This window comes from Pinus tabuliformis, chromosome 8 (genome assembly GCF_031772625.1).
Source record: "Pinus tabuliformis cultivar Carrire ecotype Pingquan chromosome 8, CPIR1, whole genome shotgun sequence".
Classification (NCBI taxonomy): domain Eukaryota; kingdom Viridiplantae; phylum Streptophyta; class Pinopsida; order Pinales; family Pinaceae; genus Pinus; species Pinus tabuliformis.
The window spans coordinates 1,902,754,406-1,902,777,059 of NC_142294.1; the positions used below are offsets into that span (position 1 = coordinate 1,902,754,406).

Here is a 22,654-nt window from a genome sequence, read left to right on the forward strand (position 1 = left end):
GTAGTTGGAGAGTCATGAGGGTAGGTGAAGAGTGACAAAGGGGAATTTCAAGGGTCACCCCAACCTTTTCTATTTATATAACCTCATAACTCATTGTACAGGCTTTTGGGAGCCAAACTTCCTATAGGTGTATCTTAGAGAAAGCTTGGAGTGTATTGTAACGAGTCTTGGCTTCTCTATAGTGCAGAGCTAGTATATCTCTTTGGAGGAGCAGGTGGCAGTGATTGTAACATTCCACTGTCGGGACTAGTGGTTGGTCATAGTTGTATGTATGATTGGATATTTCACTTTCTTAATATAACAAAGCCAGAACATTTTATCCATATGTTGGTATTGTATTTCAGCTATCCTAGTTACTCTAATGATATATGTTGTCGTTGTTTACGCATGTATATATGGAATTTTCTATATATGTTTGTATGAATCTTATCGAGATGTGTTGTTGGTTTAACCATCACTTTGGATTGTTGGCTAACCTACTTTCCAGCTTGTGATGTTTTGTTGTTCGTGTGTTCCCTTTCAAGTTGCGTGCTACCACAGGTTTCTAAGGGGTGCACTCATACCCTCATTCTGTGTGTTAAAACCATTCATGCACCTTCCTTGAATTGATGTATACATCACACCCTTACTACCAATAAGGACATCTTACTCACCTCTGCGCGCAACTGTGGTTAAGGAAATACATTACTACCCCACTACTGGGACTCCTACACCAAACTGTCTGAGGTATAGTTGGGACTTTTTACCAGGGAGATCCCCTGACATGTTGGTGGGTCTGGCAACATCAACACAGTGTTGGGTTTATCTCGTTATGATAACATAGACTTTGTTGTCCTAAAAAAGGAGTAGAGGAAAAAGGAAACGTTGGTTCATCCTAACAAATATATGGACAATGTAAGAGTTGAGGAAGCTTTTAAGAAACTCCAAAATAGATATGAGGTTCTATTGGATTCAATTAAGAGGAAAATTCATGGTAATGAACTAAGGAGGGAATAACTTGTGAGTCACCTTCGGAGTTTTAGTTTTGGTGTTCAAAGGAGTGGCAGGCACAGCACTTTTATATATATGCATGCTAATGTTGAGGATGAGAGGGATGGTATTCAAGAAAATTCAAGAAGAATAGCTTGCAAAAAATGCAATGGTTCACATATTTGGATACATACTCACAAGAAAAAAGCATGAGCTAGGTGGTGCCAGGATTGCCAAGATTACCATCAAGCAAAAGATGGAGATGGATGGGTTGAAAAAATAGGCCATGCATTTTTGTTTGGGGTGCTTAGAAAGGTGGACACACCATGTGCATATGCCTATGTTTTAAGAAAAGTATATGATGCAACTGAGCGGGCCATTTGACAGGGTATGAAGTGTCCTCCAAACACAACCAAGCCACCTTTTCATGTGAATACTACCCTTATTGGAAAATATTATTCTCAAGGAGGCACTTCAACTCACAAAGTTGGCACAAACGTTGATGTACCTACAAACCTAGATGAAAATATGACAAAAGTGTTTCTTTATTGGTTTCAAAATGTAGTGGCATCTGGGATGTTTGACACTAGTAATGGTGTACCAGAAAATGCGAGCATGAAGACTGGGAATCATGCCAAAAATAGCAAGAAAAAGAGAAAGGGCAAGAAACAATGGTAAGGAATTAAATGGATTTTGTTGACACAAATATTTGTGTTATCCCGTGCATGCATACATTTTGTAAATAAATCCCCCCTTGATGTAGATCTATGGCTTTATTATTACTGCAAGTATCATATGAGCTTGTAACATTAAGATTTTTTATGAAGTGAAAGCAAAGCTTTGCTTCCAATTTTCAAGTGCAAATTCTAGAATCGAAGTCAGATATATACAAGGAATTTTATAATCTTTATTTTATTGTCTGGCTTAAGCATTCAATGAAACATAGGTTTTAAGCTAACTGGCCAAAAAAAAAATAGATATCCCTCTGAGATTAAACTTCATGACAGGTACATATGCATCAGGGACAGGATGGAGTTCAGAGACTTCTGGCATTTCAACCAACATATCATGCAAAATTCCAAAAAAATCCTCCTATGGAAGATAAATGTAAATTTATTGTTTAGATTAGTAGTATTCAACCAGAATAAGAAAGTTGCATGCTTTGTATCCATGTCGACAACCAACCAAATTGTGTCCAAGGAAATCACCCACAGATAGCATTATGAAAATTGACACAATATATTGTCAAATCAATCCACCACCATGAAAAGAAATTTGACTGAAAAAAAAAAGCATTCAATACTCACCTCCCTAATCACATAGCAAGGCCCTACACATATTGTGTCTAGATCTACTCCTGGACCATGTACCTGTCGACATCCAATTTTTTCTAGCAATTAATTATTAAACCAATAAAAGCATAAAACTTTAAAGGAGTAAGATCTATGTAGTTATAACAATAGTAGTTATAAACAACATTATTCAAAACTAAGAAGATTGTACTAGGCATATGCCTCTCCTTGGTTGTTTTTTACTCCTACCTCCCACTTCTTCCCCTCTGCTCCTGTAGAAGACATCAGGCCTTAACAATACAAACTTATTATTAATATTTCACTAGGAAAAAAAGGACATCAGATCATAGTACTGATTACCAGCTTAGTGAAGGTGTTGAAGTGGCCAGCCTTATATTTAGTAGAAACATGATTGGATTTAATAAGAAGAGAATAGTTGCCAATGAAGGATCATTCTTTCCAATTAATATCAACTGTTAATGGCACTTTGGATTGTAAATTTATTTTAGTACTCTTTCCTAACAAAGTTCTAGATATTTAATTCCTTTCTTAATTTGAGAAAATTTTTAACTTAATTCTCTTCAAGAATGAATGTTGATGAAAATAAATCAACTCTGCAGCAAGGGGGAGAATATCCTTCAAATTTAATTAATGATAGATGTTCAGGAACTTCTGCAAGTATACCAAGGCAATCAATTCAGTGTAAAATGGAAGTGGTGGCTCTTTATCGAGAGGTAGTGATGCAGCAAGTGCAGTGCCTTCCAAAAACAATAATATGGAAAGGGTACAACATTTAGATATTCATCAGCAAGACTTAGACTGTCCAGAGACTGGAGGGTGAATCTCATCCCTTACTCTATGTTGTTGGCTTCTTGGGGTTGTGTATTTGTGATGTTTGAAATAGAGCATTACTTATCGATTGTACCTTTGCACTTGAACAACACAAGGAAGAGAAAAAGAATTCCTAGAGTCAGTGGTGGGGAGGAGGGTGGGAGGGGACTCTGTAGTTCAGCATGAAAGGTGTATCATCACAATTCAGCTATTCTTTTTCTTTTTCTAACTGAAATTTTCTTTTGGTACGTGTTGATGGATGGACATATTTATGTTGCTAGAGGTAATGGAATCGATATAAATCGATAGTAGATTTGTATGTTTTTGTTCTCATAATGGCAGTCATGGGGCACAGAGGGAGTTCAAATGCAAGCTAGGTGTGGACCTCCCCAACCATGGAGAGAATGTGGGTAGCTAATATGTGTGGAGTTCTGTTTAATCCCTTTGGTTGACTAGATCAAAAAAAATCTTGATCCACTCGTAGATAATGTTTTTATTTGTTATACATGGTGTGCTTAGGGAATGCTTGTAATTATATTTGTATTAAACATTGGCCTCGGGGGTTTGTTTCACTTATTGTCAATTGTTTAACTGTGTCCAGTCAGTCAGAAGGTTGAGAGAAAGGGCCGGACAACATATAATGTGGTAACAACATGACCATAGTGACTTCTTAGTATTTAACAATTGTTCCTTGTTTATTTGTTAACTATGACTCCCATTTTTTTTCTCATCATTATATCTTAATTAAATATTGAAATTATTATATGTAGAAATTTTTAGCAAGCACTGTAGAAGGCATCTATGAAATTTTTATAAAATCATAAGCTAGAGTAATGATTGACACATAGTTCAATCAAAGGGAATTATTACATCCCCGGATCTCTAAAATTGATCAATGTGACTGAAATTACTTGCAACCTAAATCTTGTGGTAATATACATTGTACAGATGTTAAGTTAGTACAAATTGCAGCATGGATAGTCCTTGTAGTATGGGTTGTAATCTCTTTACCATGCTAACATTCTTAGAAATAATTGGTAATATGATCCAAAATTAGATAAATAGGTGTGGCTCATCCAATTAGTAGCCCACACACAATAGGAGTGGTAGATGCAGAATTTCTAGAAAAGGTTTCAAGGCTTTAAGCAATTCTCCACAAGAACCTTTACATTAACTATAGAAGAGGTGTTGCATCCATTCTTGACCTAGGGTGCTTCCTTGGAAGTCAGTATTCATGTTCTTTCTATCAAGAAGGCACTTGTAGACTACATGAGATTGAAATGCTAGTAAGGGCTGAGGAGAAGGGACTAGACAACTAGTGATAAGATAATATACTTTTATTAATGTTCAAAAAATGACCACAAATAGGTCAATGGGACTGCTAAGTACAAAAATGTGGAATACAAAGTGGGAGTGCAAAGGCCACTCCTATAAAATCATGATAAATTCAGATCTAATCCAAGCTATATAGGTTCTAAATTCTAGGATCATGGAGCAGGAAAACAAAGCAGTAGGGTAGATACATAAAATTACTTTGGAGAACCATATGCTATCAACACCCCCTAAGTTTGTCTGTGCTAACATCCATGGCTCTCAAGGGGGTGGAGAATAAACACCCCTTGATACTATATCTCCTATCATCCAAGCCTATAGGGGGTGATCAACATCCCCTGATGCTATCTCTGCTAACATCTAAGGTTGTAGAGAAAATATAAAAATATATAATTGTATATGTTAATAATGATTGTCTTACAAGGCTTAGATGAATAAATGTATTAATAAATGGTGGTGTCTCATTCTCCTTGATGCTTCATCTGTAGATAGGTTTCTTCGCTTTGGTTTTAATATAAACATAAGCTATCTATCTTACTGTACAATAGGTAAAATGAATTTGAACCTTGGCCATATCTAGAGGTTCAATTTTATTTTTTTTCTAATCGTGCATACCTCTAATGTCATGGATTGTTTCATACATATATAAGGTGTTTGCACATTTGATAGGTATTTTAATTCAGACACTAATTAACTAGATAATACGTATCTGCATAGAATGCCCTTATCCAAGGTGTACAAATTTAAGAAAATATTTTAACATATCCAAAAAATTTCTTTGAAAACTTAACTGAAACTTTTCATAACTTGTCATCCAGATGCACGAGCCAAAGTCTAAAACCTTCCATTTCCAGAAGTTGCTTCAAATACTAAACCAACACAGACATCGATTGAAATTATACCTCCCCTTAAACATGTAAAATAAATGATTTCAAAAGATTTAATCACTTCTTTATTCCAAAGGTTTAACCTATTGATATTAATTTCTCTTGGGATTATGAACTTATTCATAATGCCTAAGATGACCATTGAACCCCCATGGCACTTGATGCTTGAGTTCTAAGTAAATTACAGACCAAATCCTAAAGCAAACCTTTTTTCAATGTTTTTGGAGTTGATTCAATCTTCCAAGAAAACTTAGTTAGCATTCATCCTCCTTGGTAGATAATGAGATTCTTCCACCCTTCTCCACCCTGGTTACCTCTGGCTTCCCCAAGATAGGTTTCTTCACCTTACTAAGTATTCAATTTTCTGTCCAAACTTACTGATTTGGCTTAGGTGTGAAAAATGCTTTAGGGTTCTAATACCATTTTCCCTTCCTCGTTGAGAACTGGAAACCCAATCTGAGCTGGGTATTTTGTATAACATTTTAAATAGGACACATAAAAGATGTCATGTATTCTTCTTTTATTTGGTAGGTCTGACTCATACAACTGGACTTGTATACTTCCTTGGTAGATTGGGATTATTTTATTGTAGGAGCTAATCAATTTTAATGTCAATTTATTTATTTATTTATTTAATGGAGGTAATATTACTTGGAATCCTTAGGGAAACCTTTAATATTTATCTATAATCCTCAAGTTTTGAGGGGCACATTAAGTGCCATGCAATCAAAATACTTACATGTCTATGTTTGACATCTACCCAAGGAGATTGTGTCTTGATTTAATGTGTATGTATGCATGAATATGGGTTTATGAAGTTAAAACTATAATGAGATTGTTATGATAAAGACCAAATTCACTTAAATGTCTTGATTTTCGAGGTGTCTACACTAGGAACTTGCAGAGAAAAGTGGAGGAGCTTGGGGAATGTTTGCTAGGAATTTCCTTGCATTTTTTGGAAGGAAAACTGTTGTTTCCTTTCTCATTCTTTTTTAATGTTAAAGCATAATGAAATTCATATTTTTAATTAATACAAATTCATTCAAACACATACATACTATTATGAATACGGACGGATCCACATTAGCATATGCCTCTTTATTTTTCCCTTTAAAATTAATTCCATTTAAGGGAGAAACAATATATGGGAGGAAAGATGGACAATGTTGAGAAGTATGTTGTTTTTAATGTACAAAGTTTGTTTTTCAAGATAAATGTTTGAATTGTCAAATAAGATGGTGAAACCATTCGGTAGGCTACTTGTGGGAGACCAACAGGAGGTGTGCTCAATGAGGTTTGATTTGTATTGGATCGTTATATTGTTTGTGATCCATTTCAATGCTTTTAGAGTGGAAAATGGAAGAATCAACTCATAGGTCATCAAGAAATTATACAAATATAATGCACAAAAAGATAAGATACACCAAAAGTTAAGCTACCCCTGCATACCAATAACTTGTCCTCTAAATTGAAAAACGATAATGTGTTTACTGTCATGTCTTGAGGCTCCACTTATCAAAATACCACCAACACTTGAAACAATGTTGGTGGAAAGGCATGACACCATGGCAAAGGTTGTACCACACCTGTCAATAAAGTTGTATGCACCTGAAGCTTCTAGACTTCCTGCAAGTTTTTTTTATTAATGTTGTTTATTACCCCTTCCCCTCCTTGGAACACTAAGAAGCTTAGTGGTCATCCATACTTGAAGCTTCTACACTTCTTTGTTAGATGATCCAAAAATAAAATATTATCATACGTTATAAAGTTGGAATAAAATAATTATTAATTTAAGATATTAAATTAATAATTATTATTCTAGAATGTTTAAATATTTAATGGAGACATTTAGGATTAGTATATTGTTGTAACAAGATATGACTCTCCAAATGTGTCGTATCTTAGGCTCTATTTTAGGAGATTAGTTAGATAGTTGTTTTGAATAGCATTTATTGTAAATGGACACTTGTTATTTAATAAGTGATCCATAATTAGAGGTAGTTAGGACATTGAACTTATAAATAGCTCATTGCAAGAGTGTCTTGTTGTTCGGGTGTAAACTCTTGCAAAATCAAATATGTAATTATTTTTTTACTGATTAATAAAATTACGTGTCTGAGGACACTTCTTCCATTATTGTGGTATCAGAGCTTCAGTAATGCTGTAGTGGATGTGAGGAGGAGATTTCAGCTCTACAAGTTTTTGGAAAACTCCATTGAATTGATCAGCAAATGATTGGTAAGAAATTGTTCAATTATTTTTGTTGTTTAAAAAGAAAAGAAATTTTATTATTGATTTTAGATTTTTAAAATCTGAAAATCATTTTTTATTATCAAAAATGTCCCTTCGTTTTCTTTGGGAGAGCTACTTCTTGCTGAATATTGTGAACCAACCCTATCTATTTTACATTCATTGAAGATTCTGTGGGATAATTATCACCGGTCTTTTTCACTTCACTTACCCCGCTTCAAAGAAATGGATGCAAAACCGTGAAGGACTGCGAGTGATTATTATCAGTTTGATTCGATTGTAAAGGGTAGAATTGATTCTGTTAATTCTTTGATGCTGGAACATATGCCCATGCTGGAATTTAATGCAAAGTTGGATGGTATTTCTTTTTTATTGAGTGTAATATTGAAAGCATGGAAGAAATGAGGCACTTGTTGAAGGCATAGCAGAAAACCTTGGTCAGAATTCATTATCTAGTTGTTTCAGACGCAGTTGATTTTCTGGACAAGTTGCTTTTTATGCAGTTGATTTGCTGAGATCTACAGAGGCAAGCGGGACGTAGTTGATTTTCTGGACAAGTCTTTTTGTATGCAGTTGATTTTCTGGACAAGTTGTTTTGTACGCAGTTGATTTGCTGAGATCTGCAGAGGCAAGCGGGACTCGTACTCAATAAGACTATCGTACTCCAGAATTTATGAAGATAACACTCTGGCTTAGTGTTTTATAGCCAGACGCAAATGGTTCAAGGTTTTGCGTTTTGATTCTCTCGAGTTGTGTTGAAATTACAAGGAACCAGCCCTCTTTTTTTGTAAACTCTGTTCATGCTTGTTTCGGTTTGGGAACTGTAAAATTAAAATGATATCTGCAATTCTAGAAGTGTTATTTTCAAATGCTGAATGATACTCTTAACCTCCCTGGCACAATTAGTCAAAAGCTATTTCGTAATATGCAAATGTATTTAGAAAGCCTAAAATTTGCTTTCTTTGATGTATGTTTAGTGTTCTTTTTGCTCTCATTGTTATGGCAGTGAGGAACACACAAGTGTGATAATTGAAAGGTTAATGAGATTAGATCATAATGTTTAAATTTGATGATCAGCTAGCCAGCATGAGAGCCAGCCAGCCAGCGTTTGATAGTTTTTTTAAAGGTGAATCTGAAAAGTCTTTGTTGGAGAGATAAGGAATATTTTTAATTTTGTAAATATTTGGAGAGATAAGGCATATTTTATTTTGGAGAGATAAAGTATATATTTTTTATTTAATGTTTTATTGGAGTAATAAGGATTTTGTAATATTTGTGGAGTAATAAGGTTATTTGTAATTTTTTGGATTAATAAGGAGATTTTTCTTTGTAATTTGTTTCTGGAGAGATAAGTGTGACATTGTAACTCAAAATAATTTTACTTTGAGGGGGGGTAACCTTTTTTTACCAACTCTTGCAAGAGCATAGTTGTAAAAATCAAATTTTGAAAGTTACCTTGTAATTTTTGAGAAATTGAATAGAGCCAAGTGCAAAGCTCAGTCATTTTTCTCCTGTTTCAATGACTATACGAGGGTCAAGGCCAAGCCCCGATAGATCATTTTTTATTGCGTTGTGTGTTGCATGTTGTGTTACCCATCTTGACATTTTTGTTCTGATTTTTGGTGCGAAGCTTCAACACTACAATTTCCAAGTTAATTAATTTGTTCTCTGATTCCGATAAACTTGAAGGTACAAAATCCTATAAAACATGGCACCGCCTCATTGAAAGCACTCTCATTTACAATGAATTATGGCAGGGTATATGTGATGGTGATATTAAGCCAAATAAACCCACAGATGCAGCTACACTAGCAAAATGGGAAGTTAAGAATGCCAAAGCCTTAGCTCTTATTAAATCTTTTGTCAATGATGAAATGTATGTCCATATAGAAAATGCTACAGATGCATGGTCTGCTTTGAAAACTTTTAAAGACATCTTTGATACTCAGCCTGAATCAAAGAAAGTTGATCTACAATTAAAATTGTTGCAACAAAAATTGACTGAAGGAGGTGATGTTCTTGAATATATCTCAAGACTTAAGAATATTAGGCAGGAAATCATTAATGTTGGTTTTCCAGCAATAGATGATAGCTTTATGGTCACAATTGTAATTGCTGGACTTCCTTCTTCCTACACGCATTTTTTGGAGACTCTACAATTAACTGGGAAATTAGAGAAACTAAAGTTTGATGAGCTCTGCGAAATGTTGACCCAACATGATAAAACCTTTGGGAAGAAGAAGAAAGTTGGTGAAGATGTTTTTTTCACAGAGGCCAGCACTAGTAAATCATCAGCAAACAGTTCTCGAGGCAGAGGCAGAGGGAATTTCAATCAGAATCAAGCAGCACATAATGTACAAAGTTGAGGTCGAAGCCAAAGCAGAGGAAATAACTTTAATAGAGGCAACAGTTCAGGAAGGAGTAATTTTCAAGGTAGAGGAAACAACCAAGGAAGAGGCAATTTTCAAGGACAAGGAAATAATAATCAAGGTAGAGGACAATCTCAAAATAGAAGTCAAAGTAGAGGAAGAGGACAATATTTCGGAAGAGGAAGAGACTTAAGTCAAATTGTGTGTTGAAGATGTAACAAAATTGGACATTATGCTGAAGATTGTCGAACTTCTCTTAATAAAATTCCCAAGTTTCAGCAGCACTCAACACAATTTGCAAATGATCAAGATGATGATAAATCATAATATGTTTTTACTTCCTCGCCAGCATCACAATTTTCATCTCATCTTAGAAGTGAGTGTGAAGATGCCTGGATCTTGGATTCAGGGGCAACTCAGCACATGACTTGTCGATGTGATTTTTTTTGGAATTTTCAAGATCGCCAACTTAATTCCATTTTTCTTGCAGATGATACAAAACATACTCCTTATGGAAAAGGAGCAGTTAAAGTTTTTCTCCCTAGCATTGGAGAAAAAATGATTTCCAATGTATGGTATGTACCAACTTTTAAGAAAAATTTTCTCTCTTTAGTCAGGATTCAACAAGCAGGACATCAAGTAATTATGGAAGATGGCTTAGTCAAGATTAATTCAGTCAAACAGAGCTTGAAAACTATCATGACAAGTTATGAACATGGAAAACTGTTACGGATGAAAGGGACAGTTATTCCAAGGCATTCTGATTTTGTAGGGGCAGTGACTACAGGTATTTCACCTGTAAGACTATGGCATGTAAGATATGGACATTTAAATTTTGAGAGTCTTTCTCAATTGCAGAAACAAGGGATGGTTAAGGGACTGCCAACTTTCAAAAAGGAAAATTCAAAATGTGAAGATTGCATTTATGGCAAACAAAGTTGAGAAAGTTTTCCAACATGTTCATGGCGTGCAAACAGGCGGCTACAACTAGTTCACAGTGATGTTTGTGGACCACTACAAACTTCCTTTGGTGGTTGCAAATATTTCTTACTATTCATTGATGATTTCAACAGAATGACTTGGGTTTACTTCTTGAAGAACAAGTCAGAAGCATTTGAGAAGTTTACAATTTTTTGTCAACTTGTTGAAAATGAAGTCAAAGAAAAGATAAGTACTCTCAAGACAGATAATGGGGGAGAATTCACTTCAAATGAATTCAAAACTTATTGCAGTGAACATGGCATACGATGAAATCTTACTAATGTTTACACTCCACAACAAAATGGAGTAGTTGAAAGAATGAATAGTACCTTGTTAGGAATGGCGAGATCCATGTTAACTTTCAAGAGGTTAAGTCCAACATATTGGGCAGAAGCAATAAATACAACTGTCTACTTAAGAAACAGATCTCCAACTGCTTCTTTAGACGGAATCACACCTTATGAAGCTTGGTTTGGTTTCAAACCTCTAATTAAACATCTTAGAGTTTTTGGATCAGTATTTTATGCCTTAGTTCTGAAAGAAAAATGAACTAAGCTTGACTCAAGAAGTTTGAAATGCAAAATGAGTGGCTATTCTGATGAGAAGAAAGGGTATCGTCTTTTGACCAATGGAAAATTTATTGTGAGCAGGGATGTAATCTTTGATGAAACAGAAAGTAAGAGTGCTGAAGAAATCGAAAGTCTTCTTCAAAAGTTAGAAACTAAGGGTAGTAAAAGAAAAGGAAAAATGCAAAGTCAACCAACTTCACCAAATTGGTATGAACTTGATTTTCCTTCCTCTGAAGATGAGTCATCTAGTCCATCTACTTCAACAACATCATCTGGGTCCTCTAGCAGTTCATCTGCATCTCCAAGCAGCAGCAGTTCTTTTGATAATGATTCTCCAGACTCTTCACCTGAATGAAGAACATCAGTTTATATTAATCCTCTTTACAATGATGGAGACTTTTCAGAATCGCAAACAAGTGAGCACCAACTATCGAAATGGGCAGTTCAACTTGTGAAAGATGTAAAGCCTGATGCACAGAATAAAACGGGCACCAGAAGGGCACATAGAAGTGAAGGCAATTTTGCCTTTATAGCAAATAATTTTAATGAACCGTCCACATACAAAGAAGCAGTAAAACATAAAGAATGGCAATAGGTTATGGTTGAAGAATATCAAGCAGTAATTGATAACAACACTTGGAAACTTGTTGATTTTCCACAAAATGTTAAATCCATAGGATGCAAATGGATTTACAAAATTAAGTATAATCAAAAGGGAGAACTTGAAAAGTATAAAGCATGACTTGTCGCAAAAGGTTTTGCACAGCAGGAAGGCATTGATTATGAGGAAACTTTTGCTCCTATATCTAAGTGGAACACCATCCGATTAACACTTGCATTGGCCGCTCAGAAAGGATGGAAAGTTCATCAAATGGATGTGAAAAGTTCTTTTCTCAACGGGGATTTACAAGAGGAAGTGTATATGACACAACTGCCAGGTTTTGAAATTGAAGGACAAGAACATAAAGTCTGGAAATTGATCAAGGCTTTATATGGATTAAAACAAGCTCCCCGAGCTTGGTATGCAAAGATGGATGAATACCTTAAGAAAGTTGGTTTTCAACGAAGTGAATCTAATGATACTATGTATGTGCAACAACAAGGAAAATATCTGGTAATTCTTGTTATGTATGTAGATGATTTGATCATTATTGGCAACCATGATGATCATATTACACATGTGAAAAAGGAGTTACATGCATGATTTAAGATGACAGATTTGGGATTACTTCACTAATATCTTGGAGTTGAAGTCTTCCAATGTCCACATCATATTTTCATTTCTCAGAGTAAGTATGTAGCAGAGGTTCTTCAATGATTTGGCATGCAGGATTGCAAGTCCATTCTTACCCCCATGGAGCAAAACTTGAAACTTTCAAAATTTGAAGGGGGGGAAAAGGTGGACAGTACAACTTACAGACAGTTGATTGGCAGCTTGATTTATTTGACAAATACTCGCCCTGATCTATCTTATGCAGTCAGTATTTTTTCACGTTTTATGCAAGAACCACGAGACATCCACTAGAATGCAGCCAAAAGAGTTCTTCGATATATCCAAGGAACAAAAGATTTTGGTCTTCTTTACACAAAGACTAAAAACTTTGTACTTGGTGGATATTCTGATGCCGACTTTGCTGGAAGTATTGATGATCGAGCATCAACATCAGGTTATTTAATGAACATGGGGTCAGCAACAGTATCTTGGAGTTGTAAGAAACAAGCTACAGTGGCCACTTCTTCAGCAGAAGCAGAGTACATTTCAGCATGGGAAGCAGCATGTGAAATTGTTTGGTTGCGCAGAATTTTGCAGGACTTGGGCATTTCTCAGGTAGAAGCTACATCATTATTCATTGATAGCCAGTCAGCCATCAAAATTGCCAAGAACCCAGTTTTTCATTCAAAGACAAAGCATGTGGACACCAAGTATCATCATATCAGATCTCTCATTTCCAAAGATGTCCTCAAGCCAGTTTATTGTCCTTCCGAAGATCAGATCTCCGACATTTTCACAAAACCACTTGGAAGAATAAAATTTACTAAGTTCAGGGATGAACTTGGTATCTGTTGTAATGTATCTTTGGATCATAGGGGGGAATGTTAGATGATCCAAAAATAAAATATTATCATAGGTTATAAAGTTGGAATAAAATAATTATTAATTTAAGATATTAAATTAATAATTATTATTCTAGAATGTTTAAATATTTAATGGAGACATTTAGGATTAGTATATTGTTGTAACAAGATATGACTCTCCAAATGTGTCGTATCTTAGTCTCTATTTTAGGAGATTAGTTAGCTAGTTGTTTTGAATAGCATTTATTGTAAATGGACACTTTTTATTTAATAAGTGATCCATAATTAGAGGTAGTTAGGACATTGAGCTTATAAATAGCTCATTGCAAGAGTGTTTTGTTGTTCGGGTGTAAACTCTTGCAAAATCAAATATGTAATTGTTTTTTTCTTTCTGTTTTATAAAATTACGTGTCTAAGGACACTTCTGCCATTATTTTTGCAAACTATTTTACTGTTATTGTTGCTTACCTTTCCCCTACTTCTCAATATACTAAGAAGCATATTGGCCATGCTTCTTTCCCATAGTATGGCTCAAATTCTTCTTTTGCTAGTTAGAAGAGCTTGAATCTTCCTTCTTCTTCTTCTTCTAACCCTTCACACATCCTATTTTATTTCCTCCTTTCCTCACCCTCCCGATGAGTGCTAGCTCTGGTACATCCTCATCACTCATTGAAACCATCTCCAATCTCATTTCCTCCTCAATAAATGCATCCCACAAGCTTTTGATTGAGGGTATCTTCTCACGAGCACATACATATTGTACAAAATGCTGACAAGATGGACCAAAGTCATTCAAACTAATCCAAATTAGTCCATTCTCTTCTACCTTGTCACCAAGAGCAAATCGTTGATCTCTCAACTCTTGATTTTTATCAGATAGCTAGCTACTGTAGCAGTGTTTCTCAAGTAGTAATGGATGATTCCTTCATTAAGAGCATTCTCCTAGTTATGTTCTTGCACCAATACAATGTGATCAAGGCAACATGCATTTCCCTATCCATCTTCTTCTCTACAATGAAAGGGATTAGATGATCCTTCATTAAATCCAAAACTATTCATTCCAGTTTGACCAACTTCTAATTATGCTCAGCCAACTCCTTGGTATTTGTGAAAAGTACGACCTCCTTCTCCACGAGGTACCACAATTCAACCTCTTCCAAGAGATGTTTCAGCCTAAACTATAATGATATAGAGATGGAAGTACCCTCCAACATGTGACAATCCTAAAGACTCTAACTACTTGTGCTTACAAATCTTCAACCAAACATGAAAAGATATCGAAAACTAAGAATCAAACATACAACCTCTTATAAGTGGAGGCCACCTTTTGAAAACACACAACATAACACTCCAATCCCTAGAGCAACTGGGACATCACACCCCATGGTCCACAACCTTTAACCGGTCAAAATATGCTTCACTTCCTGAAGCTCAGCCATCTCACACTTGAAACTATTCAACAACTCCCTCTAACAAGTTACAATCCTATCCATGCACAAGTTCCTATTAGTTTCACTAAAAGTTCTCTAACACCACATAATCCATACAATAGTAAGTAAATTTTGCACTAAAAGAATAATACTAAGATCCTAATTAATTTAAAGCCCTTGATGGGTATACTAGAATCTACAAAAAAACACAGCAAAAAAATAATAAGAGCATGTACATGTATCGGAACTCTCAATCACATCTATCTTATATTAGATGCAGGGAAAAGAAATTACACTGCAATACCTCAAAACCAAAACTTGCTAACCAACACGGTAGTGTGCCCTACATCTCCTTTATAGAAAAGGAAGATGAGAAAAGATACAAAGTATTTAGTCACATGCATGAAGCATTTAAGGTGAATCAATCAAACCCTAGGCCAAGTCTAATCATCTAGTGTACCCTAGTTGCATGGATAAGTGTGCCAGGTAAGTTCATCTCAACTGGAAGAAAAACAGAAGCATGCATCCCCTTCCTTAAGAAATATTCCCCCTACCTAGACTGGAACCTTATGCAAAAGTGCTCTGATTAACTAGGGGTTCGTGCCCTCCAAATATTAGATCATGCCTGTAGAACTGAATGAAAAAAACTAGAATTGATAAATCTTAAAAAACATGCAAATTGAAATTAATTTAGGATAGTCAAACTGGAAATATGCCCTCTACTCTCCTACATAACAACACCTCCCTCATACTATAATGTGCATAGGAACCATGGCAAGTTTCTACCATTATTGCTGTTGTATGGACCTACAAAAAGTACGCCCTTACTATTGTTGTTCCCACCGACTGAGTGCACCCTGGTAATGTAGAGAAGGCTGTCATAGTTAAACAAGGTAGAAAATATAACAAAGGATATGAACCAACTTATCAAAAAAATATTACCATAGTGATAAATTGAATCATTAAAAGAGTGACTAGCATGGGAAGACACAAAGTTAAGTCAAACAAAGTATAGATCAAATAGTGATTCAACACACTGCATTATTTAACGTTATTTTCAAAAATGTTTACCATAGATAACCCAAAATTCGCTGCATGGTTCTAAGAAAAATCATCTCAAGGGTAAAATAATTTGTTTCAAACCTAAAGATTGAGGGGAAAATGACTTAATGTACAACAAAATGTTGGTATTTTGTTAAGTTTCATCTACAATTATTGAGAAGTGTTCATTTGATGCTATATAATCTTAAAGCCATGTTCAACCTACAATGAGTCTCTAGATTTTCTATTGTTAAAGTTGCAGATATATACTAGCAAAGCCATAGGCTTTGATCATGATGAAATATAGTTAAAGGGTTTTCTCTAGATTTATATAGTTTTCATAGTTTATTTTCAATTATGCATTTTCCCATACCAAGTAAGAAATAAAACAAACCATTAGCAAACAAAGAACATAGCAATCAGAGCTAAACATGTAAAATAGAATAGATAAAGGATATACAAATGCAAAATGGAACGTCTTAACTCAGAAACTCAATAGATAGTGTGGTGTTAATAGTATCTGTATAGCAGGATTTGATGTCAGTAGTAAAGACACACAAAGTCCATAATATGCATCTTTCCAATAACCCTCAGTACAAGTTTGTCAAAGTCCCTTTGATTTCCCAAATGCGCTAGTTTGTATCCGAGGAGAAGCTATGTCCAGTGCCTTTCCAAAACAAAATAAACCACCACATAACAAAGTGTTGATGTATAAATTTTCACAAGAAATGTACAAGTCAAAATACCAAAATTTGGCTAGAAAATCCAAATCACTAGGGAAACATAGGAAGAAAAGGAGCTTTACCTGTATCATCACAACAGTGCAAGTTCCAACTGTCAGGACTACAACCAAATTTTCCTTTGTTCACATATACTTGTTCCTACTTTGTTTCAAGTAAAATATCTTAAAGTAACTATAGCTATAAAAGTAAATATATTGAGATATGAATGATTGTAACTTTTTTGTGCCAAATTCCTGATACAAAGAATGAAATTTCCTAATGGAAATCATCTCCCACAACACAATAGATAGATGTTTGCACTTTCAAGCAAAAAATATAACGAGAATTAGTAAAAAGTGCAGCGTCGTTTACAATTCATTTCCATAAGTGAAATTACAAACTATAGTAATAATGACTCATATTTACAGTGGGGGTTCTAGAGTTATAGTACTTTTCATCGATGCATAACTATTCTACAAGCCTATGGTAGGGAAGAAGACATAATTTATATAATACCCCTCATAATCCTCTAAGACTAGGATGAAAAATCCTATTTACTTAGTATTAGATGGAATCATTAAAACATTCCAAACTAAGGTGAATTCCAAAACCTGGACAACATAGTGCATGAAAAAATTTCAACGGAAGCGGGTAGCATTGAGCAATCATAATATCATATATGCAATGCAAACAATGAACATGCCAAAAAAATAAACCTCCACAAGATCAATATTCAATTGTCAATAGAAAAATGACAACCCTCAGAACACTATAGCTAAACCAATCCTTATCATATTCATCTATTGAGACATATTATAGGTGATATAAAAGAGCGTTATCAAACTCTCTCAACAGTTTTACTATAAAATATTTTGCAACTTTTTGATCAAATGGTGGAGAGCTATCTTAATATTTGTCCCCAAACATAGGCAATGAATACTTATGCCTCTCATGCTGAAAATTACTGCTAATTGATTCATATGACTAAACACACTAAAAAAAAAACATGCAAATGGAAATAACTGCAGGTCAAGACAAACAAACAATGCTAATAAATCATTTTTTTTTCTTCGCAAGAACCCATTGTACTACCAAAAATATGTCTGGAGTGTGTGGTAGGTAATTAAGACGATTTCCCTCCATTTCTTATGGAAAAATAGATATTACAGGAATTTTGATTATTTTCCCAAAGAAAGGGGAGCTAGAATTAATAAGTTCTTGCTTTTGGATTCTGCAGTTGTTCAATGTTCCCCTCAATTGATTGCCTTGAGAAAAGACTACAACAAGCTAGACAGGTGAGCTAAATTTCACGGAGGCCACACTTGCATAGGGGTGATAGGGACAAAGCTATTTTGATGTAATGATAGCTTAGCATGTAATCTTTGAAGAGATGACAATTATATCCCTTTTAGTGATATATAAGTATTGGGGTTTTTCCAAAATAGATAAATAACTAAATTATTATTTTATAAACCACTAACTTTGAAGAAAGCTTTGTACTCCTGAAAATTAAAAAATGATAACATCTATTATTTATCCAAAATAGTAAAATACTATATATAGTTTGTCCATTGCAACTACTCTGAGCAATGAATTCACCTATAAGCCACACTTATGGATCTAAGAAACTCAATTCCATGGTGAGACTATCTGTTGGATCTCTTTGGGGAGGGTAATTCAATGAATTCTTAGAATCATGATGACCATTTTGAGAAAAATCCTAGGCAAATAAACCATGATGATCAAAACTTCATAAGCAACTAGCACAAGCTTCTTAAGACAACCTAACAATTTGGGTGCCTGATAAGCATGGAATTACCTTTAAGTCATGACCTTTGCCAACTTAGACTAAAATATAGTAGTCAAGATGTTTAAGGACCTAATTCCTAAAGTAGATGCATCCTATTCCATAGTGAAAGTGTTTATTGGATGCTTTTGGAGAGGGTGATTTGGAAAGTACCATAGGTTACTATGACTATTATGGATAAAATGCTAAGCATATAGGCTATGATGGTAAAAAACATTTAAGAAAACAGTGAATACCTATAGAGAGGGTTATTGGAAAAGTACCATAGGTTATTGTGACTATTATGGATAACATGCTAAGAAAATAGGCTATGATGGCCAAAAATCTTTAAGAAAACAATGCAACCCTCTTAAACCATGATGAGATGGTGAGAATATAGATGCCTAATTAGCATGGAGTTACTTTTAATCCATGCAAATTAACAACTCAAAAAAAAATGTGGTGAATCCATGGACCTATTAATTATGTACCAAAGCATAATGACTAGACAATTCTTTTTCAGACTCAAAATCAAACAAAAATTCCAGATTGGGACAATAAATCCTAGATCAAGAACCATCCATAACAAAATATATAGGTTGCATGCATTTCAATCTCAGTCAAGCTTTAATATTCAAAGCATAATGAATGATTATTGGCACAAAACCATCTAAACCAATGTCTTATTTGCGCCTTCATGTTGCAACTATCTCTAATATTTGACTGCAGCCATTTGTCTGAATTTGACATATGCAAGGTTTATATGGGTCAATTTTAGTGTCCGTCTTCAATGCACCCAATTGACCATCTAGATACAACACATCCTTACAGAAGGATCAACCCCACCAATTTTAAGCACACCAACCCAAGGATCCAGTGACCCAAATTGCAACCAGATACAAAAACCCATTTCAAAATACTCAACCCAGATGATTTCTAAGGCAAACAACGTAAACTTTGAAATAGGAACGGACACTGTTACCCATTTCGTAGAGATAGCAAAAAATTGACCCGATTTTGAAAAGGGGCGATGCAGAACACACATATTTTTTTAGAGCATAGTTTTTGGCACTTTAAATAACCGATACGATTACCCGTTTCATAGGGGTAGTAAAAACGTGACCCGATTTTGAAAAGTGGTGATGCAGAATACACTTCTTTTTTTTGGGAGCATATTTTTGACACTTTAAATTTTCTTATGTATCAAATATAAATATTTTTTTTAAATGTTAGTGATTTTCATGTTGATTTTGAAACGTGTTGATGTAGCATACCGCTTTTTTAAAGCACTTATTTTTCACACTTCAAAATTTATTATGTCCATTTTTTTTTTGAAATTATGATTACTTAACGAATTTTCAAGTTGTTTTATTTTTCTTTTTTTAAATGTTGATTACTAAAAAAAACAAATATATATATATATATATATATATATATATATATAAGACAAAAAAAATATGTTAAAAAAAAATAAATTATCTCATAAACCATAAAAGAATTGGGAAAAAAAAAAAAACAAAATTTAAAAATATATATATATATATAATTAAGTAAGTAAAAATAGAAAAAAAAAATTAAAAACAAAACTAGATTAAAAATAAAAAAATAAAAATAGAAAATTAACAAAAAAAATAAAAAATAAAAAACTAGTAAAATTAATATTAAAAACATTTAAAAAAAAAAACTAAAAAAACAAAAATATACTCAAATTATTTAAAAAAAAATAATAAATAAATAAAATAAATAAAAATGAAAATTTTAAAAATATATATATCTTTTCAAATTTAAAAAATTAAAAATTAAAAATTAAAAATTAAAAAACATTTGATGTTTAAAAAAAAAAAACAAAAAATAAAATAAAATAAAAAATTTAAACAATTCTTTTTTATTAAAAAAAAAAAATCTACCTCCGTCCGCCAAGTCGCTCGTGGTGGCGCGGTCGTGGGCGGAGAGTCTGCATGCAGGCCCTCCGCCTTGGGCCACTTGTCATGCCCCCACACCTACGGTAGTCTTTCAACCGCTTATGGCGAGGTGCGGCACCACCGAACACTTTCTTTTCACCAATACTTATGTTCATGGACTACGCCTAACCATTTGCCTACATAGTTTGTTTTTCTCAACCAACTATTATTAATTTTCCTTTATACTAATGAACACCCATACACATTCATTATCCACAACAATTATACATGAAGAACACAATTGCACAGTATAAAGGGAGGGACAACTCCCTGAACAATGAGTCTGCCAAGTTTCAATATATTATACAACTTTACAAAGTTTACAAGTATACTTGGGAAACACCAAGTTTCATACTTAGCCAATTTTACAACTGGAAACACCTATTGTGCCAACCAAGTTCCTTGCCCGAGTTGGGCGGTTGCGCCCTCACGCGAACCGCCAACCGCACTCCTCAATTGAACTTCGTGTCGTGTCGTTCACCTTTGCACGACGGGCGGGCGACCTCACTCGAGTCTCCACCGTGTTCACCTTGCATGACGGGTGGGTGACCTCACCCGAGTCTCCACCCATGTTCACCTTGCACGTCGGGCGAGCGATCTCACCCGAGTCTCCACCCGTGTGTCTTCACCGAACGGTGGGCACCTTCGCCCACGCATTCACCCGATAACCAACCTTCGTGCGTTTCACCATGTAGCGCTGCCCAAGAGCGGGCGCATTAGAACTGTGCCTCCTTGCTGCGGCTTAACACCTCTTCGCACTTCTCCTTTAATCACCGAATGCTCATCGTTCGAATGTTGTCCAAATGCTCCAACGCCTTTGTTTACTTATATGAGCGGTTGGGCGAGTCAAGATGCCAAGCCGACTCATCCACTGCGTGAACCATGCCCTCACATTATGCCAATTCACAAGGTCGGCCATCCAACCTTTCGCCTAAATTGTTGTTCATGTAAGGTCGGCCCGTGGATGTCTCGCATCTTCGCACATTTTGGACTTGGATGCTCACACTTCGCACTGAGGGAGTCAACCCGACCGCAGGTCCTTACATCCTCCTCCACCTGAAGTCATTGTCGTCCTTGACAATATGCCATCCTGGTAACCATCCTGCCACCAAGATCATCATCTCAAACTGTCTCATCCTTGGTCCATGATATCAATTAGTCCATACATCGCAACATCCCTGCAACATATGTAAAACCAACTGTCTCCATCATGTGTCGTCCCATCCTGTGAACTGTCATCAGATACTCCAACATAATGCCAACATCTCTTTGGTACACTGCTAGCCCTCATGACTCGAACTAGTCAGGTGATCAGTCCAACTGTCACGCTCAAATCATAAGAATGTCCATCCTTATGCCTACACCATTGTTTCTCAGATTTTGCCACATCCTGGACTCACCAAGAATCTTTCCCATGCTCAGGTCCATGGAAACTCCATCCCATCTGCAACATTTCATGATGCTAATGTCGAACCATTCTTGCACCATCTATCATGCCTGCTCAACCTGTTTTAAAGGACTCACTGCCATGAGCAGCTAACAATGAGCCCCATCTTCTATTTCATCTAAGAAGATGTAGAGGGAGTAGAGCCTGAAGGATCACCCTCACTAATAAGTTCAATCCATTTGTCAGGATTCTCTATCTCCATCCTCTGTAGATGTGCAACCAGATCCTCCTCTCGGACATTCGGTCTCACATAAACCTCCTCGTCATCATCATCCTCAACCTCCTCTAGCATCCTTGACAAATCCAAGATACTATCGGATAGTGTCCTGATAACCAATGACTACTCGGTAAGCTTTGCCTCAACAGTAGACAATGGCTTACACATGTCTTCCATGTGCTTCTCATCCTCCATCTGCATTACTACTAGTTTAAAATCAGGTCTGGTCACACCAATGGTTGGAACACCAATGGGTACATCTTCCCTTCCATCGTGAATGTACAGCTTCTTCAAATGTGGAACAATCATAGCATCATATTGTTTCAAGAATTCCATCCCCAGCACAGCTTCATTGTCATCAATCGGCACTATAGTGAAGTCGACTTTCTCGGTCCACTCACCCAGTGTTGTGTCCACTCTTTCAGCTACACCAAGAACACAATTAGGAGGAGAATTCACTGTCTTCATTTGTGGCTTCACCGCTACAAATTTCA

At 35.3% G+C, this 22,654-nt stretch overlaps 1 pseudogene; it reads right to left on the reverse strand.

Moving 5' to 3' along the window:
* Positions 1-16,511: 16,511 nt before the first annotated feature.
* LOC149244029 (peroxisomal adenine nucleotide carrier 1 pseudogene) overlaps positions 16,512-22,654 on the reverse strand; it is a 28,974-nt pseudogene continuing 22,831 nt past the window's right edge.